Here is a 19857-nt window from a genome sequence, read left to right on the forward strand (position 1 = left end):
GAAAGAAAAAAACTTTAAATATGCATCCCTTATTTTAAAATGGAATATTTTCTTTTTTTTTTTTCTTTCCCCTGTGGGGAACCCTTTTTTTTTTTTTTAATTGGTTCTTTTTAGTTATACGTGGCAGTAGAATCCATTGTGATATTTGTCCAGATTCTATTTTTTTTCTTTTGTGGGATTGAACCCAGTGCCTCACACATGCTAGGCAAATGCTCTACACTGAGCTAAGTCCAGCGCCCTGTACTGAATTATCTATACCCCTAAATGAATCCCCTCTCTATTTTCGCTCTATTGTAATCAATATTTACAGAGTGCCTTCTATAGATAAAAGTGTACTAGGTATTGGGACAAAACCAGAGAACAACAGAGATGGGGGCCTCTACCTTCATGGATTTTCTTGGAGTATTTGGATGGTAAATATAAACTAGTACTTCCCTAGTTAACTGTTTAATCACACTTTGTAGTAAGTTTTGGATGAAGAAGGATAGTAGGGTGATAATGCAGCATACTGAGGGAAATAGGGAGTTCCAGGAGAAGGGAACAGAACACATGAGGACCAGCCAGGAGAGAATGCAGAGCTAATGGGTCCGGGACTTGGGGAGTGACCGGGTGAGGTGGTCAAAGGGTAGGAGAGGTGGATATACCATCCTTCAGGGATTGAGATTGTGATAAATATCTTGATTTTTAGTTTTAGACAAGGGGGAAGTCAATTAGAGAAAATTAGAGAAATGAGGTTGGAAGAGGATGGTAGAGTATCAGGGGGTCATGTGGTTAGGGAAAGAGATGACAGCAGCTTCCCGTAGTACAATCACACTGTTCAAGAGGAGAAATGGTCAAAGTCAAGGAAAAATTAGGAAATGAGACTGACAGGATATGATCAGAGCCTGGACATGAACAGCGAGATACGTGGAAAACTGGAAGAAGAATTGGCAGTTGTGGAGAAGTTGAGTCTGCCTGGTGGGTATGTAACACATCCGAGGCTAAAGGGAACACTACACCAGAGATGCACAACTGTCCTCTGTGAAGTGGTCCATAAATAAACGTGTGGACATAAGTAAAATCACCTGAGACAGAAGCATGGAGTGCAAAGAGAAGAGGGGCAGAGGGTAAGTTCTGAAACCCTCAAACATCTAAATACTGAAATATGGAAAAGAGTGAGCTGATAAAAGCTGTTGAGGAGGTGTAGCCAAACTCAGAGGAAGAAAACCAGAAGTTGTGGTGTCAGGAGCCAAAGGAAGACTATGTTTCTTCATTTATTAGGAGAGTGTAATACATTCAAAAGATGCCGGCAGAGCGGGGAGGTCAGCAAAGCAGGCATGAAGACAAAGCATGCATGGAGGTTATTACTGGCCCAAGTACAGTGTGTTGAGGGATACATGGAAGGTAAGGGAAGAAAGACAGCATGGAAAAATTCTGACAGAGACGTGACTAAACTTCACGTAATAATTTGGCCATATCTGGGAAGGTCTAAGTTCTGAATCTCAGGGGGGGAATATCAACTACCATTTCACACAGTCTTAGCCCAGTTCTGGTCTCCCTCTTTTCCTGGACTCTCCCACTCAGAAGAAAACTCCTTTTTCAGTTTTCCCTTTCAGCTCTGTGCCCATTCGTTTCTCACTCCTATCCTAACTCCTTAAAACTTAAACATCCTGAGCAAGAGTAGATTGTTGGCAAGCTCATAGGCAGGGATGCTTTATAATGTGGCTGTTCAGACTTATTCCAGAGACACATTTAACTCATAAGCCTCACAGTTCAAAAGACTGATGGCTGATAATTTCTTAAGAAAAGGCATAAGGACTTGATTTTTTAATGTAATAGGGAGTTAAATAAAAAATGTCACCGTTCACTTGTGCTACCTCAACCATAACTGTACTGCATTGAAATTGTCCTTATCTATTCAATAACTAACTGTATCTTGTCATGTAAAAGCTCTGACATGACAATTAACATCTCTGTTATTCTGCAAGTAAAATTAAATCGCTCACTAGTAAAATAGAATAAAGACAACCAGAAAAGGCAGATACGCCACCTATCTTCTTACCCCCATTCTATCCTTGTGTGCCTTTTTCTCTAGAACTTACAGAGAGAGGGGAGGCAAGGACTTTTGACATTTGTTCCATGATGTAATGGAGGATTCACCCATCAAATTATGGGTCAAAGACGATTCAGGCCTATGAAGTTACCTCACACCACGGAGGGAAACAGAAGTAGGCAAAACGTTAGTCACTGCGTCCGACACGGCTCACCTTTCCAAAACTGTGTCCTTCCCAGGGTATCTGTGAGGATCAAGCGAAGTGAAGATGACACTAATAGCAGCCATCTATTCATGATCTACCTGTGCCCAGCGCCGTGATAGATGAATCACGTGTCTCCTCTCCACAGGTGATCAGTCGGCATTTCTGTCCCCATTTTTCAGATATGGCTAAACTACAGAAGTTAAACAATTTGCCCAAAGTCGGCCAACCATTAAACAGATAATGGCTAAATGTCTCCAAAAGTGACAGAGCAATAGTCTTTCCACTACACCACCCTGCCTCCCTAAGTGAAAGTTATCTTTAAACTGCAGAACTAAGTCAATGTGAATTATTAAGAGAGAGAAGAGAGAGATACGCACACACACATATATACACACATGTATATGATATTAGGAAGGCTGTCCAGTGTCAGGGGTAGGAGAATAAACTCTGGAATCATATTTCTTGGGTTCAAATCTCAGCTTTGGTTTTTACTACCTGTGTGATCTCAACTTATTTATATCTCAATTTCTTTTATATGTGTGTGTGTATGTGTGTGTGTTTACCTCAATTTCTTGACCTGTAAAATGGCTGTAAAAAATGTACCAAACATACAGTTTTGTAAGGATTAAGGATTAAAGGATTTAACACTGTGTTACACACACACACACACACACACATACAATTAAATACATAGTAAGTACTATAAAAATATTTGTTAATATCATATTATGAATCCAAATTAATGGTAGGTAGGTACATCTAACTTCATTGGTCATAGGTTGTGATTCCTGCAAAAGCCAATTAACTTTGCAAAAGGAAAAATAAGACTTTCTATCCTGTGCAGCCTTTAAAATAATAATGTAGATTAGTAATTTGCAACTCCAGCTGTGTATCCAAATCACTTCTTCAATGTAGGAAAACTGGCTCCAACTTTGAAGTCTCTGGTGGAGTTGGTCTGGGGCAGAGCTTAGAATGTGAGCTATAGCACTCTCCACCTATTGCACCATCATGGCTGAGAACTACCAGCCTAAGTTCAATGATATTCATGTCCACTGTAATGAGAAAAAAAAATCAGGTCAAAAATGGCATGCTGTCCTTTAAAATATTTCAAGAATGTTATCTACTAAAATATTAACAGCATTTATCTCTGGGTGGTGGAAATATGGGTAATATTTTACATTCTATTTTATTCTTTATAAATGCTTTAAACTTTTCAATTTGCTTTAGAAGTCATTCTGCACATCCGTTTTGGTTCCAAGTCCTTAGCACAATTTTTAGGTACGTAAGACATGACCCAAAACAAAATAAAGTCCCTGTTTACAATTTTGGGGGTGGGGGAAGAACACAGACCATGAGGCCAGCGGGTGATTCATGTGGTGAAGGAAATTAAAGCTTACAAAGGTGGTGCAGAGCAGGTCCCAGGTTGGTCTATGTAGATGGGCCCATGCCCTCTCAGACCGGGCATATCTGAGCAGAGACTTGAATTAAAAAAATACCCAGCCAGGAGCATCATAGCAGGGAGAGCATTCAAGAACAGCAAACTAAGGTCCTAAAATTTGGTAAATCTACATTTCTTCTATTATCAGATTCTAAAAACTATAAAGCTATTTTTAACTGGGATAAAAAGGGAAAAAAAAATTATTTTTTTCAGGCCACAGAATCTTCCCTGGTCCTGGAGCTGAATCATCAAACTCGCCTCTCTGACACTCTATCAACAACAGAACAAGTGGGTGGAACTGCGCTTCCCCCCTTGATTGTATGGCACTGGTTTCAAAAGCAAATTAGACAAGGGAATCGAGTGGTTTCCTTCACTCACCAATATCTAAGAGGCAAGCATGAGTTAGCATCATTACCTTCCCACGTCACTGCCTGCAGTGTCCGATAACTGAGCCATGTGGGGAGATACAGAGAAGCATGAGGCACACTGCTGGCCCCCGTTTCAGGAACAACCTCAACAGAAACACTACACAGTCAGAATGATCAGATTCCTAGGTGACAGAATGCCATCAAGACTCCAAGTGCTACATGATGCAGACGACGGTCTCCAAGTGAACTAAGACAGAGTCAGTGGGTTCCAAAGGCCATGAACTATGGCAGTTATTAAGAAGGCAGGGACAGTCATCCATCAGCCCCCTTTCACCTAAATGCATTGTTGTTGTTGCTGCTGTGTTTTAGCCCAGTAAAAGCAATAGAAATGCCAAGGTCACACGAAGCCTGACAGGGACAAGTTCAGGGCATTTCCATTGCTAGGCATAGAGACTCTCTCAAGCTAGTGAAAGAAAAAGTTATAAGAACACCATGATGTCCTGGATACCCAAGGGCAGGACCCATAGTAGAGATGCACCTGGGCATGGAAACCAGCATGCAGGAACTGAGCTTACTCCTCATCCCTCAGGGCCCGTAGGCTGTCATCTTTACTTCCCTGTGCACATTTGCACCATCCCCTTCACTCAGCAGCTTCCTCAGATCTCTACTACCAAGTCCTCATGACTTCAGTGTACAGGTGATGTCAGAAAAACAGACTGTGCACTAAATCCATATGCCCTTGAACCTTCATCTCAAGGATTCATCATATGCTGCAAATTCTCAGGTCCTGTTTCCTGTTCTCAGGGTGAGAGTAGGGGGAGTATTGTTTATCATAGCCCTGGTCTGCCAAAGGTTCCGGAGGCCACCTATACCTTAAGAGGCTATGGCAGAGGTAGGACCTAAGAAAAGGCATGTGAGTGTAACAGTCAAGGAATCCTGCCTAGTTCTGATTAAACTGGGTCACAGCTTTCAGAATGTCTGAAAAGAGCCCCCAGGTCTAACAGGTATTTCCAAAAAAGATAGTAGGTGCATGGCTTATGCTGTCAGTCATTATGTGCTCTGTACCCTAAACATGTATTGATGTCCTGGTAAGGGGTTTTGAGGTACAGATTTTAGGGCTTTGGGGGACTTCTCTGAAGAAGTTAAAAAAAAAAAAATCAGAGTACTAAAAAGTTCCTTACCAGAGTTTAAACCAAATTTCCTCTATCCAGATGGTTTCCAAGGCCAAGAGGGAGGGAAGTCCCGCTGCCTTTTTATGTTGGTCTTGATTGTTGTTAATGATCCCCAGCTGTAAGGCTCCCACATCTCTTTAACCTCTCTCTGGTTGGCCTCACATCTCTGCATCTCTTGCAGGGAAAATGGAACACTAAACCCAGCACCCATTCCCCAGCAGAGCGTGTGCTGCACAACACATGGAGGTCAATCTCCAAATGGACCCCAAGGCTTGCTTGGTGAGCACTGCCAGGACCCTTCATTCGTCCTGGAAGAAGCCCGCCTCAGCATTCTCTTTCCTGGAGGCAATGTGGAGCCATTCCAGCTCCCAGCAGGAGAGCTGGGCCATGCAGTCACCTGTGGCCAGTGCTAAGAGGTTTCCTCTTCTGAGTGTGGAGGACTCACTGCTGGGCAAAGGCATAATTTTCAGGGATGAGATATGCATTAGAGATTCTGAATTTAAAATCGGACTCCTTGCCACAGAAATTTTCTTCCCAGGAACGTGCAGCTAACAGAACAACCTGAGGTTCACAACTATTTTTTCTAGTATTCTATCGTTTACACATTCAAAAACCTTCTCTTGAGTTAGCTATAGATTGGCAACCTTGTAGATGCAGGAGGCATAGAGATAAAGCAAGTCACTGTGCTGAAGGAGCTCAGAGTCTGGTTGCCCTCATGGCACTGTACGCACGGTGTATAGATCCGTAAGTGTTAATGTAACGTGAAGGAGGAACCCCGTTCACTCTACGCAAAACTGGGAGGGAAGAGGTGCAGCTCTTCAGAAAGGTGTACTGGAGGTAAAACATCAAATGAGTTTTGAAAGATAAGTAGGATTCATCCAGATTATGCATAAATGAACAAGCAAAGGAACAAATGAAGACAGGAAGTCTTCCAGGCAGAGAGAGCAACTATGCAAAGACTTAGGCACAGGAGAAAAAGTGCAATTCTTAGGGTATATATGAAGATCTGAAAGGGAAATAGACACTCCATCTTGTATGCCCCATTAGGGAGACCCTCTTATGAAATCCACTCACAAGAATTTCTCTCCATCTGATCTAATCAGCACTGGTCATTGACTGCCCCCACACTGCAGACTATTGGTTGAAACTCTGACTAGTTAATAATGGTCAATTGAGCACTTTATTTCTATGTTTCTTCAGCTCTTTCCTGCATCAGTTGGCTTTGCCTAACCATAACACCAAACCCAGGAAGGCAGGGAACCTCTGCTCTTGTCTTACAAATAGTGGGCAATCGACAATTACTTGTTAGAGTTAATTGAAAATGTCTCTGAGTGGAAATTTTTTTCTTACTAGCAATGACTGAAGAAGGTTTAACCTTCTTTGTGAAAAGCATTTCTTTAATCTTCCCCTCCCAGACACACATACACGTTGTAGCACCTATACCACAACCCTACAGCAGCATTCCAATTGCCTACCCCAGGTCTTAAGCCGAGTCCAAATGAAATGCCCCCAAGTCCAGAAGAATTTCCTACTCTAGGATTTTAAAAATGGACCCAATAAAGAAAATTAGATTTCCAAGCACGGAATCAAGTTTCCTTTGTTCTTTCATTTTATTCTGGGCCAGAGGGAGCAAGACCCTTTTGGTGCCTTTACTGTGGTTCTAAGGAAGAAGAGTAGGTGAGATTTGACTCTTAACCCTGAAAACCCCAGCCAAGAGAGAGCAGCCATGGTGGCATCCAGACCATGGAAAAAGAAGGCAGGCCTCACCCCTCCAGCTGCCCTGCCTTCTCTTCTCTGCCCAACACCCCAGTCCTCTGTTTCCATGTCCCTCTCTCCCAATACCTCCCCAGTGTTATATTCAAGAAAGCTCTTCTGTCCATCTTTTTGAGAGAGCCACAAAATTACTTTTAAGTGCAAATACAACAGAAAAACAGGAAATCGCTGGCTACAGACAGAGGGGTACAGAACTGAGAGACTTCCGTCAATGCTCATGTCAAGACCCTTGTTTCACTTGAGCGCTCTATAAAAAGGAGAAAGAGTTTTATGTCTATATGATTCCAATGTCATTATTCTTAGCTCTTTATCACATAGAAAATTCAAAAGAAAGGCCATAAGAATCATGTAAAAGTTGTATTGAGCTGGCTTTGTATTTCTAGCAACCGAGCATTATACCCAAAGGAAGAAGTAACCAAAAGAGGAAAGGGAATTAACCTGTATCGAGAACTTACCACATGCCAGCGTTTTACACACAGCGTAATACACTGCTAACATCTCTAAGAGGGATGTTTTCTTATACCCATGATAAAGATGAGGACAGTGCGATTAAATCAGTAAGTGACATTGCCAGATTGAGACTGAGACCCATTTGCTCCCAAAACCTGCTCCTTTTTCTCTATCACATGGCAAATAACAGGCAGCTCCCACCCCCACACAAACACTCAACTCCATTTGGAGGACATTTGTCACACACCTATTGTGCCAACCACAGCATTAAAGGCCACAGATGCAACGGAAATAAACATGGAAGAAGGGGAAAAGTCCACACTTCCAGGCCCCAGGAAACAAGACCATTTATATACAAAAGCCACAACATATAACATAAAGTAGAGCAGTGTTATTTCCAGACAAACATCAGCTCTGCCAAGTGAACAGCTATGAAAATTCTATCCAGAGAGTTGTTGAGATCTTCCTCAAATGCCAAAAGTCAGTCTGTTAAAAAATCGCACCCCTGGGACAGACCTACAATCCCTCCCTGGCTCCACGTCATGTTTCCTCAGTTTACTTCCAGTCAAAATGCATATTTGTCCCACCGCTCCCAGGGCTGGGGTCAGCTCAGCTAATGAAAAGCAAGCTGTCTTTTCTCCCTGCCATCCGCAATGGTCAGATAACAAAATACAGGTTCTGATCCTGGCATGTTTGTTGTTGGTGATGATGTATAAACTGATGGCCGACAGCTTCATTTTCTCCAAGCTGGGAAAGCCCTGCTGGGAGAATTGGGGAGGAAAAAAAAAACTTCTGATTTTGACTAGTGGTAAAACAGTTGGCTAAACATGACATGACATGGGTGTCAGAGTTCATAATGCAACTGCGTGGACCCAGATGGGACTGGAGAACATGCAGGCATGAATAGAATACATGCCACTGAGATTCAGGCAGGGAATAGAGCCTGCTGTATTCTTATGGTATTGCAAAATAGCAGAATGGAGTTCTGACTAGCAGGCCAAAACAGGAGAGATCCTGAAAATGAAGAACTATCTTTTTAACTTTGGGATTATAAAATGAAACAAGAAAAAAACTAAAAATCACTAAGTAATTTTGGGCTTAAGGGCAGATGCCAAGGACAGGGAGCACTGGGGGGCATCATGGGAGATGTGGAATTGAAATAGAGAAAGGGGGCTGGAGCACACTTTTGAAGGATTGACAGGTGAGTTAGAACATTAGGTGAAGTGCACAGGGGCATTAGAGGACAGGTCCAGCTCTGCAGGATACACTGGGCAAGGTATTTAAACTGCTCTAGGCCTGAGTTTTCACTAGGTGAACATTCTCCCTTCTCACTCACCACTTGAATTCTCCTTAGTTCTGATAGTTCATCCCAAGCAAGCAATCCGGTGTCAGACTTGGTTCTTGCTATTGGAGAACTGGGGTCTATCTTCTAATTTATTACAAAGCATGTTCTAATTAAGTTCACAGCACAGAATAATGCACTAAACATCACAGGGTATTATCAAAATATCCTTCTTTTATAGCCACTTAGACAAGTTTTTGTTGAATCTTTTATAGATTACTGCTTTGATATTCTGATAAAAAGAAGGGGGAGAGACTTATCCCAGGGGTAAAAATGGAAATGCCAGATATAATTGCAGGAGGTTTAAGGATTCCTTGAAATTGAGGGAGCTTATGAATCCCAGGCCTGGAAGCAGTAAAAAGGGTCTAGGACCCAGCCTATTTACTGGGCTTCATGGGTACCACCAACGAATACCTTCCTCTAGCCACACATTCCAGTTATTGAATTCATTTCCATATTCCATATAACCACCACTTAGAAGGAATCCAATGACTTCAGTTGCTGTTTTGTAACCTCTAGTAAACACAGAGAATGAGCAAGTCTCCTCTCCTCCTCCAGCTTTGTAGCTCTTGTGTTTCTGCTGTCGACAGCCTTTAAATTCCATGGGAAAGTATACACATTGCAGAAGGTTTCAAATATTCTTAACCCACAGAAAAACATTTTCCTATGAGTCTTCACTCTCTGCTCTCCATCAGCCCTTGCTGTTTGTTCTCTGACAGACATCTAGGATCCTTTCTCCCTAATCTAAGCCGGTGCACCCTCATCAATGCCAGTCTCACCCATCTCTCTTTTTCTAACCCACTGGCCAGCAGCATCTAAGGATGGAGATGGCAGTAGGGGAAAGAGGACCGCAGCATCCCTGTAGGAGAGGTGACTTCCCTCTGGGAACCTACAAAACTGTGGCCAGGGGGATGGTTTGAGGTCAATTCAATCAAAGTTGCCTCGGCTCCAGGACAGTATTTATTTCTGGGCGGAGCCTTCTGTTTAAGCTGTGGATGAGATCAACTGGCTCAGGGCCAGAAGTAGTAGCTCCGGTAGTGAAGGGTTAATACAGAATGGGTGAAATTAATCCCCTGGCTTGCTTTTTATACCCTTGTAGCTCAGGGTTCAGAATGTTCATTCATGGATAAAGTCTCACCCTTTAAGGCTGGTCAAATCAATAATGAGGTTTGGTAGTCAATAATGGAATTAAGACACCTATGGCAGATGAGCTTCTACCTGAAACCTGAACAACCATGCCCTTCTGTCTTCAACTCAGAGCAGCCACAGGCTACCTTCAGACACATACTTCTGTCTAGAACCTTGCTCTTCCATGTGTGGCTAAAGAGACTACAGCTTAATAAACATGCAAAATCTTAGGCCTCACCCCAGATCTACTGAATCAAACATCTGCATTTTGAAAAAGATCCCAGATAACTCAGGTGCACACTGACAGTAAAGAAGCATTTTAAATAAACCAAAGAAAATGAGATTGCTATCAGAGAGCTCTCAAGCAACCAAGACTAAGACATTTTCTCTTTTAATGAATGAAAGTAAATTTAACTGGTTTGTTTCAATGGTGAGAAATGGTTTCTGGAATACATGCAATACCTTGAAGTTTTTCTAAAGCACCAGAGAAGAACTGAGAAAAGATAGGCTTGGAAGCTTGGGTGTAGGCAGGGGTGGAGTCTGTCTCCACCTCACAGAGGAGGTTAAGACCCATGGCAGAGCACACTGTGGCCCAGGAGCTTCTGGACTTTAGTTGTTGAGAGACTGATTCAGTTTCTTGTAATTTTCATACCACGTTAGGCCTTCAGAAAACTGTCCTCTAATTAGCGTCTCTGCAGCGTTTCCAGGTGATAGACAGCGATGGAGCTCTGTGATAGGGCACCTTCTCTCCATTCATCACCAGGCCCATAGATTATAGCAGATCTAATAGAGAGTCAGACATGATCTGTTGTCCAAGGAACTGTCACCCATGATATATGAATTACACAAGTCTTGGCGTTTTAGGGACTCCTGTGAAGTGTCAGATCAAACAAAGCCATCAGAAACTTAAGAGAAACGAGCAAAAAGAATATATTAAACACTGCCCAGTCACTGATACAATGTTGACATATGAGAAAAAAATATCCACTGTTGAGTTACCCTATTGATATTAGGGACATACTGTAATATATGCATTCCAATTACCAAAATTCTTCTGCAATGTCTTGGAAATCTTTAATCTACCACCTAATATCAGCTATAAGATTTTAGTCTTTTTAGTAATTCAGAATGCTTCTCTAAGTCCTTTCACTGTTTATAGTATAGTATTTATGTCAACATCTTTAAGTTCATCCCTCTTCAGTTGTTTCACATAGGCAGGTCTTCATTTATAGTTATAGGTCAAAGGTCAGATGGCAAAAATAAACAAGGGATCAAAACCCTATTCATCAGATACTTGATTTTCAAAGTTACAGATAATCTTAGAGCAAGAGAGTATTGAATAGACATGCAGTTTAACGTATGAACCTCAAATAAGAGAAAAGCACCAGGCTGAGTGCCAGCTCTAGATTCTCTATTGGACACTACAGCAAAGGACAGTTGGTCAAAAGCCAATTGCTCAACCTTCCCAAGGATGCTTTGCTCTATACCTATTTGGAGATCCTCTGGTCTCTCATGCCACCTGCACGGAGGATTAGCAGAAACACAAGTGGAGTTTTCTCCCTAGTGCTGCTTCCCTATGATTCTGAGACCTAAACATGTGAGACCTAAACATGTTATAAAATGTTCATCGTGTATGATGCTCTAGATAAATTATGAATGAATTTTGAAGTGGTGAATATTTTGTATAATATCTCTGTATTTTTCCAAGCGAAGAAACTGAGGACTAAATAGGCTAAGTAATTTGCAAAAGGTGAATCTAAAAATTGGTAGCAGAAAAGAGATTGCAACCCAGGGCTTCCAACTTAAGTCAGATAATATTTTCAACAACTCAAAATAAGCTCCACATCTTTAATATTTCCCCAGTGTAACTCTGGTCCTTTACAAAGTTAAACCCTGAATGACCTCAGTCTTAGGTGCATAGGCTTCAAGCATTTTGGGGAACAGAAAATTATTAGATGATTAAAAAATATTCACTAAGATTTTGAAAATCTCATATATTAGAATTTTTATTATTCAGTGGCTCTATTTATCCAAAAATAATTTGGATTTTTATGATTTTACATGCAAGAAAATAGCAGTCTTTCTAGCACACCATAAAGTAGATTGTAAGCTATAAAACTTGTTCGAAAGCACAGAAGCATCAAACAATTCAATCATTCCAAAGTGGCGGTTCTGGATGAGTAAAACCTATATATAAAGAAAAAAAAAAAAAAAAAAAGAAAGAAGAAAGCAGGAAGGGAGGTGTGTGCAAGGCAAGTATTTTCTACATTGCCAAATAGAAAATAAGCATTGTTTTTTCATTCCAGCACATTCATGCAGCAAAAATTCCTTTAATTCTAATTAAAACCTTTGCAAACCTTTTGTTCATACTACATTGAAGAGCCTGTGGACAGATAGCTTTTGGGTAATATTCACTAGGACTGGTTTTTTATATATATATATATATTCCTATATATATATATATATATTTTTATATATATATATATATTTTTATATATATATATATATTTTTATATATATATATATATTCCTGGGTGGATTATTCTGGAAGAACTATCTGATTATAATCAATGAACAATCTGTTGAGAATACCAGAAATGTAGTGAAGGTGTGCCTGTTGTCCAGTCAGCCTGGCAGGCTGTCCCTGGAACTAGCTAGACAGGTACCAGAAGCGCTTTATGCACCACTTGCACCTCCTTGTTCTTACCTCATTCCTGCAGGCTCTATCCCACTCGACCCCCACCCCACTTAAGAGGACCCCTAAGCCTGCTCAGTGTCAGTTGCAAACTTAATATGGATCTAAAATCCATAAAATAAGCTTAACACTTCTTTAGTTTTAAAATGTACTATCGAGGAGCATAAAGTTACATAATTTCAACAGCTACTCTGCAAAGTGTATTTTAACTCCTCTTTCCCTAAATTTCTTCTTTCAAACTTTGAGAATTCTCTCTGGGCTAATTTCTGGTTGTTTGCGGAGACGTTCACTTGTTTCTGCCTATTTCCTCATCCCAGTTACGTCCACTATACCTTTACAGTGGCAGAAATTTAATGGCATGCGATGTGAATAGAAACCAAAATTGGAGGAAAGGTTTCTCACCTCCCATGTCTATAGAGTTAATAGTCCCAGTGATGTCAAACCTGAGTTCTTCCTTGCTTGAAATTAGTTAATTCTTTTTAATCAACAACAACAACAACAACAACAAAAAGACTTTAAGAGATAGACTAGCCAAAATAAGAAAAGAAAAATAGCAAACTGGAGAATGCAAACCGGCCTTTCCCAACATGCATAAAGAATAAAGATGAACCTAGAAACTCCCATCTCTTGAATCTTCACAATATGCTAGGAGTGTGCTAAGCACCTTCTAAACCTATGAGCAAGTTCTTATCATTCTCATTTTCTGGAGAAGGAACTAAAGCTAAGCTCTACTAAGTAACCACCTCAAAGCATGCAGTAGTTATGTGGCACATTAGGCAGGTTGTCTGATTGCGAAGCCTGTGCGCATACCCTCTACTCCACATCAAGACCACGCACTTTTAACCTTGTGCTTCAGGACACCCTAACATCTCAGCTCCATTATTACAGCAGAAGCCAGGATTCCATATCCCATAAATTTTGTGAATGCTACTATTTGTGACAAAGAATGTTCATCATCATCTAGCCTTATAGGTATATGATGGGATCATAGAAAGACCAGTTAATAACCATTTGTTAGGAAGCATGACAACAATGGTCTGGCAGATAAGTGGCTCAGGAGAGAAAGTACTCGGCACCTTCACTCATTCATTCTTCTCGTAGTAGAAAAAAACACTAAAAAAGAGCACTCTACTGAGCAAAAATAAGAACTTCTCTCCAGTCGGGAGACAATTTTATCACACCTAGATTTTTTTCAAAATATGCATTTACCCTTTTTGTTAAGAATGCTGTCTTCTATATTGGATGGTGTGGTCTTCTGCTATGGATCACCCAGAAGAATTGCAGATTCTTGTGAGACAGACCCTGAACACTAAGAATCAAACTAAGCATTGCAGATCTCAGCAGAGATGCCAAGGATTCATGCCTGGGTCTGAAGTGGTGATCTGCACCAAACTGTTCCTTTGAAAGTTCCTGGAACTTGCATGATTTTTCTCAGCAATCTGTTTTGTACTTTCAGCTAGTTCTTTCTGTGGGTTTGTTCTAACAGGTATTAGCTATTACTGCTGACATGCTGTGTCTCCCCCCTGCCCTGTACAACATTATCTGCCTCATTATCTGCTCTGTAAGACATTATCTGTCTGCCTCAATCATCCCATCCATAAAATGGGGTTAATAATATCAGCCCTCGTTTACCTTGAACAAATACTGTGAGGGAAAATGAGGATATAAATTAAATTGCTTGCTGCTCTTTGGAAGAAAGTTGCCTTAGAAACACTGCCTTATTATTTCTCCATAGAAAAAGCTAAATATATTAGGGTTTGCACAATGTTACTTGCTGTGATTCTGCTCTTTTTTAACCCTAGGCAGAAGGACTACATTAATTCCAGTCCCTAGGTGAACCTTTTATTCCATTTTCCACTGGAGAAAAAAAAAAAAAAGTTACTTTGCAAAGAAAGGAAAGAAAGGAAAAAAATGTAGTATTCCCAAACCTCATTTACGGAACATTCTGTTCTCCAAATTACAGCACAGCAAGCAGGCAAGTGGGAACTTTTAGAATCCTGCATCCAAGCCGGTTCCACACAGCACCCACTAATACAAAATGGCTTTAATTACTTTAATATAAATCCTGGAAATGTGCAGATGGATTGTAATAATTATGCAAAACTGCGATGGTCCTTTATAGAAACACAGATCTTGCTAGCTTAAAAGAGAATGAAAGGAACACAAGTTCAACACAATATGTCAGGAAGCATATCTCCTAAGAAGTCCTGTATTTCAAATGCCAAGCTGTACGTTTCATCTGATGTGGCAGTTGTTATGGAAACTATGCTTTTTGATTGAATAGCAGAATAAATACCTACCTAAAATCAGCATGATGGGCTAGTGCATAAATTAAGAACTCCCCAAGACAACAATTACTTGGAGTTCTTCCTTGAGATAAATTTGAAAACAAATGCATATATATGTATATGCTTAAATTATATGCTTAAATTTTTCTGAACTGAATCCCCTTCCTCACCCAGAACCTGCTTCACAGAGCATGTAAGTGTGACAGCATTTTTATCTCCCAAACACACTCACTGACACCCTTATACACTTAAAGCTTAGTGAATGAAAAAATCTGATGCTTGCCAAAAAGGCAAAAAAAAAAAAAAAAATTTTTTTAATAAAAAGTCACATTTCTTCACTTTCCTTCTAAATTAGTACAGAAGCAGCCTTGGGAAATGAATGTGGGGTTATTAACATTGTGATTTTTAAATCAAGTGGGTCATATATAAATGCAGAAAATCCCCAGGCATGAGAGAAAGGTCAGTCAAACATGGTTTTCATATTTTTATGAGTCTGATATTAGACTGTTGCTGATTCCTATTGATATTAACAACCTTTCATAAATCATAATACAAATACTTCTATCTTTCCATGTAGATATAATTCACCCATTTGCTGACTTAATTAAAGGCTCACTGTATAAAATATGAAATAAAACATATTGAGGTTTGTTTTCCTTTTTCACATTTTACATGGAATGATATGCCAAGGAGAAAGTGTGAGTGCAACAGGCACCCATATCACCAACTTCTCCATAATGGGCATGCATTCACCCATTGGATCAACATCTTTCAATTTATTAGCATGACAAAGGACACAATTATTTTGGATATGCCTGAATGCAATTTTCATTAACTTTGCAATGATTTATTAACAAAAGTGTCAGGAATGTAATAAAAGCAGCAGGACTCCTCAAAATGCCAAAATAAAAAAAAAAATGAAGAATACAGCAGAATTTTCCAACACGCCTTACGGCATCAGGTCAATAAGGTTGCCTGATTCCATCAAAAGCATCACCATGGTGAGTGAACTCTGCAATTAACAAAGAGTAAGCACAAAAAATGCTAATATCTCATTTGAATGTAATTATGCACAGATTACTGTTCACTGGAACAAGAAAAGGGATTTTAATTGTCATCCAAAGTTACATGCAAACCCTAGATTCTAGTTAACTTTTTTTTTTTTTTTTTTTTTTGGTTGGGGAGTTCGTATGAGAATAAAGCATTCAGTTCACAAATTCTTATGTTCAGAGACATTGTAAAAAGCAATGCCTTTGTTTAGGGATATAACTTGCAAAGTTTTAAAATGACATCACTCCATGTATGTTGGCAAGGTTAGTTTGTAATAAGTTTCACCATCGTTTGCATTTTAATACTATTTGATCTCATTTACATGTTTAAATTTGTTCCTGTAATAAAATTCATTAGTATGTTTATCATAACCACATAATGAATATAGCCCTTATGTAAAATAAAAAATTGAAAGTACATTAGAGACATTACAAGCTGTTTGAAATTACTGTGCTTTGCATATTATACCTTATTAATTAAATTATAAATTATTTATTTATGTTATTTCTTTAATCAGGGGCAAGCACTAGAACAATATTATATTAGTATAAGAAACACAACACAACTCAAAGCTAAATCACACATGGACCAATTTTATGTTCAGAGGCACACACATCCATTTTGCCATGGGGTGGCAAATGCCACTCCCCCTGCTGTGCATCAAGGGATGCAAAAGAGCCATTTAAAGGAGGGTGGAGGGTGGAGGGAATAAATGTTTCCTGTGCAAGTTAAAAACTTCACTTGTTAGTATAATTCTCCCTTTGCCTTCTCCTTTTATTAGTATAATTAGATCAGATATGCAGATGGAAGCAAAGAGCAAATCATTATAGGAGTTAATACCATGTCCATTTTATTTGGAGTCCACGGTAAAGAAAAAAGTAATCTCTCCTACTCTTTCTTTTTTCTTTTGGTTTCCTTTGTTAGCAGTGAGTGATAAAGAACATGAATTAGAAAAAGAAGAAAAAAAGAGAAGAAGAAATATATTGGGAAAAGAATTCAATATTCAGGGAAACAGCACTAACTTGATTTTCTTATTCATCTCTATAAATAATTATTTAAGCATCTGTGATCTCTTTCCACATTTATATGACTTCCAGATCTCTTTTTAAGCTGTTTCTAATCCCTTGTTTGAGTACACTGGTTTGGTTACAGCCTCAGTCTCTGTCTATACTCACAATAGATTCAATTGTTTTGATAACCAATTACTTTGGTCTACGTGGTTAAACGTGTTGAGCTTTGGAAAGGACCTCAACCTTTAAGAAAGTTGTGGGGAAGTGCAGTAGGCATGGGGGAGGGGGAAGGTCATTCAGAACCTCCTGTTGTGGAAAGTCTTTAGCCTGGTCAAAGAGGTCTGGATTTTAATTAAAGGAATCTCTCTTTCCAAATAGGGACAATCCCTACTCACAGAATTGTACAGCACTTTTTAGAAGACTGATGTTCATAGACTAATATTCGTAAAGGGTTTAGCAGGGTACCTACACAGTAGCTGTTCAGGAAATGTTAGTTCCAGGACTGTTGTCACACAGCAACACAAGAGAACATTCTGCCAGAATATCCTTCACTGTATCCCACAAGCCTGTATGCATACTGAAACTCATTTTTAATAGAAGTCAGCTTTTGATACAGGAAAACAAAGTTAATGTTCAAAGCAAATAATGAAAGAGGCCAATGCATACTAACGATAAATATTTCCTTAAGTAGCTAAATAAATTTTATTTACTTCATCAATTCTTCTTTGGTGTGCATTTCCCTTTCACTCCCATCTTACAGTTCACACAATTTGGTCAACGCCAGGAGTGAAGAGGGGACAAGGAAAGCAGTATCATGAAGGGAAACAGCAGGGTGAGAGGGCTCTACCACTGAGTGTCCTGGCTTTCTGATTCAACAGGGTCTATAGAAGATTGCTAAGACTCAGACATACTGTATTCACCTCTCCTTGGCACTCAGCTAACCCACCTTTCAGAGTTCTCCCTACAGTTAGGCAAAGACATATGACTGAGTTCCAGCTAGTTAGCCAGACACCTGCATAAACAGAAGTAATATATGCAATTTCTAGACCTGGTCTCTAAGAACTACCAATCCTCCACGCTATTTCCCTAGCCTCTCCTCTCTCTCTCTCTGCATAGAAAAGATCCAGTCAAGAACACTGAGCCTTCAAGAGATAGGGTGGGATGGGCAACTGGATGGAAAGAAGCTGATCCCTGAATGCTCGTGTGAATTAAAGCACTGGCCCTCATCCTAAGTGAAAGTGTGTCAAGAAGAAGCAAAAGTTGTTGTGTTATGTCATGGAGAATTTAGACTCTGTTATAACCATTAGCCTATCCTGACTAGAAGGCGGTTATAATGAAAGGCGAGCTATTTTTGTTTTTCTTGAAACTTCTTTTTATTAGAGTAGAATTGTAGGGGCTGGGATAGTGGCTCAGTGGTAGAGCACTTACCTAGCATGTATGAGGCACTGGGTTCGAGTCTCAGCTCTGCATACAAATAAATAAATAAAGGTTCATCAACAATTAATGAAAAAAATTTAAAAAGAGAAATAGAATTCTAGATAAAATTAATTTGACTGGTGTCAGAAGATGCTCTAAAATTATTTTTTAATTTTAAATGAAAGTTGACAAAGATAATATAATCTTAAAGGATCTTTGAGCAAAGCAGTTTTCTCTAGTATTCTAGGTATTTTCCAAAATCATAAATGATTATTAGAACCACATGACTGCATATTAGGCTTTCAAGTAGTGCTCTATACATCAGTACAAGACTGGAAAATCAAGGCAATTTCTTGTGGGAGAAATAAACCAGTACGTATAGATGTTCATTATGGAGAAATTAGATTCACTCAACAAAAGAGTTCATCAAAAACACATGTTTCCAATCAGTGCACTCTGTTTTCCTGAGGGCAAATTTCCAGCCAAAGTGCTTCATTAGCAAATAATCATGACACCCCTACCTTTGTGTTACTTCTGAACTAGGGAGCTGGGAGTAAGCCACATGGAAAGACACACTGATCACAAAAGCTCTGAAGTCCTAAAAATGAAAACAAAAATATGTCGTGGATTCACTTGATCATGGAGGGACACAACATAGAAAAACAAGGATAACAGAGAAACAAAATCGACTTTCATTATATTGCTAATGATCCAATAGGTAAAGAATCTCCAGAGGTCTAGTATTTCATCAGTTGCTATTTTAATCAGCACATCTTAAAATATCAGTTGCACATGTCAATACTGTACATAATTTGAAGCATATTTCATAATCTATGCATATTTTCTCAGTGTTTATTTAAGCATCTGGATGTTCGGTATGAGCCTATGAGCCTAAGGTTAAATATTCTTCAAAGGTAAAAGCCTAAAAGTCCATTCAAAAGTTTACTCTGCTTACATAATAGCACCCCATAATCCAGACCATCCATTAACAAACACTTGTGAAGATAAGTACTATGGTATACTCACCAGAAAAGGAGAATTACAAAACTGTGGCTTAGTTCAAGAGTAGGTATGCTCTGAAACTATATTAAGTCAAGAATCAGAGCCTGCAGCCAAGCAATACAGAATGACAAATCTTTAGAAGAAATTAAGAAAACACACAATTATATGCATATAACAAATAATTTACCACTTAGACCCGATATTTATCTAGTTATAAATAAAAACTGGCATGAGACTGTCAATTAGAAGGTGAAAAAAATAGAGAAAGGAAGGGCAACTTGTGTTTGTTGAGCATCTATTATGTAATAAGTGCCCTCATTTCCATATCCCCATGGAAACATCTCTTTTCAAGTGTACTGGTGACTTTCTGGTTTCCCACACTCAACCAGGACCTCTCCACTAAGCCCCAGACCAATGCACTTGCCAAACTCTCAACTCATAGCTGCAGTGGAACATCTTATAGGCTTGTCAAATTTAGCACACATTAA

General features: G+C 39.5%; 1 pseudogene; it reads left to right on the top strand.

Annotated features, from left to right (window-relative positions):
• The first annotated feature begins 857 nt into the window (after positions 1–857).
• The window catches only part of LOC124962878 (programmed cell death protein 5-like), a 45172-nt pseudogene continuing 26172 nt past the window's right edge, over positions 858–19857 (top strand).

Source organism: Sciurus carolinensis, chromosome 13, assembly GCF_902686445.1.
Source record: "Sciurus carolinensis chromosome 13, mSciCar1.2, whole genome shotgun sequence".
Lineage (NCBI taxonomy): Eukaryota > Metazoa > Chordata > Mammalia > Rodentia > Sciuridae > Sciurus > Sciurus carolinensis.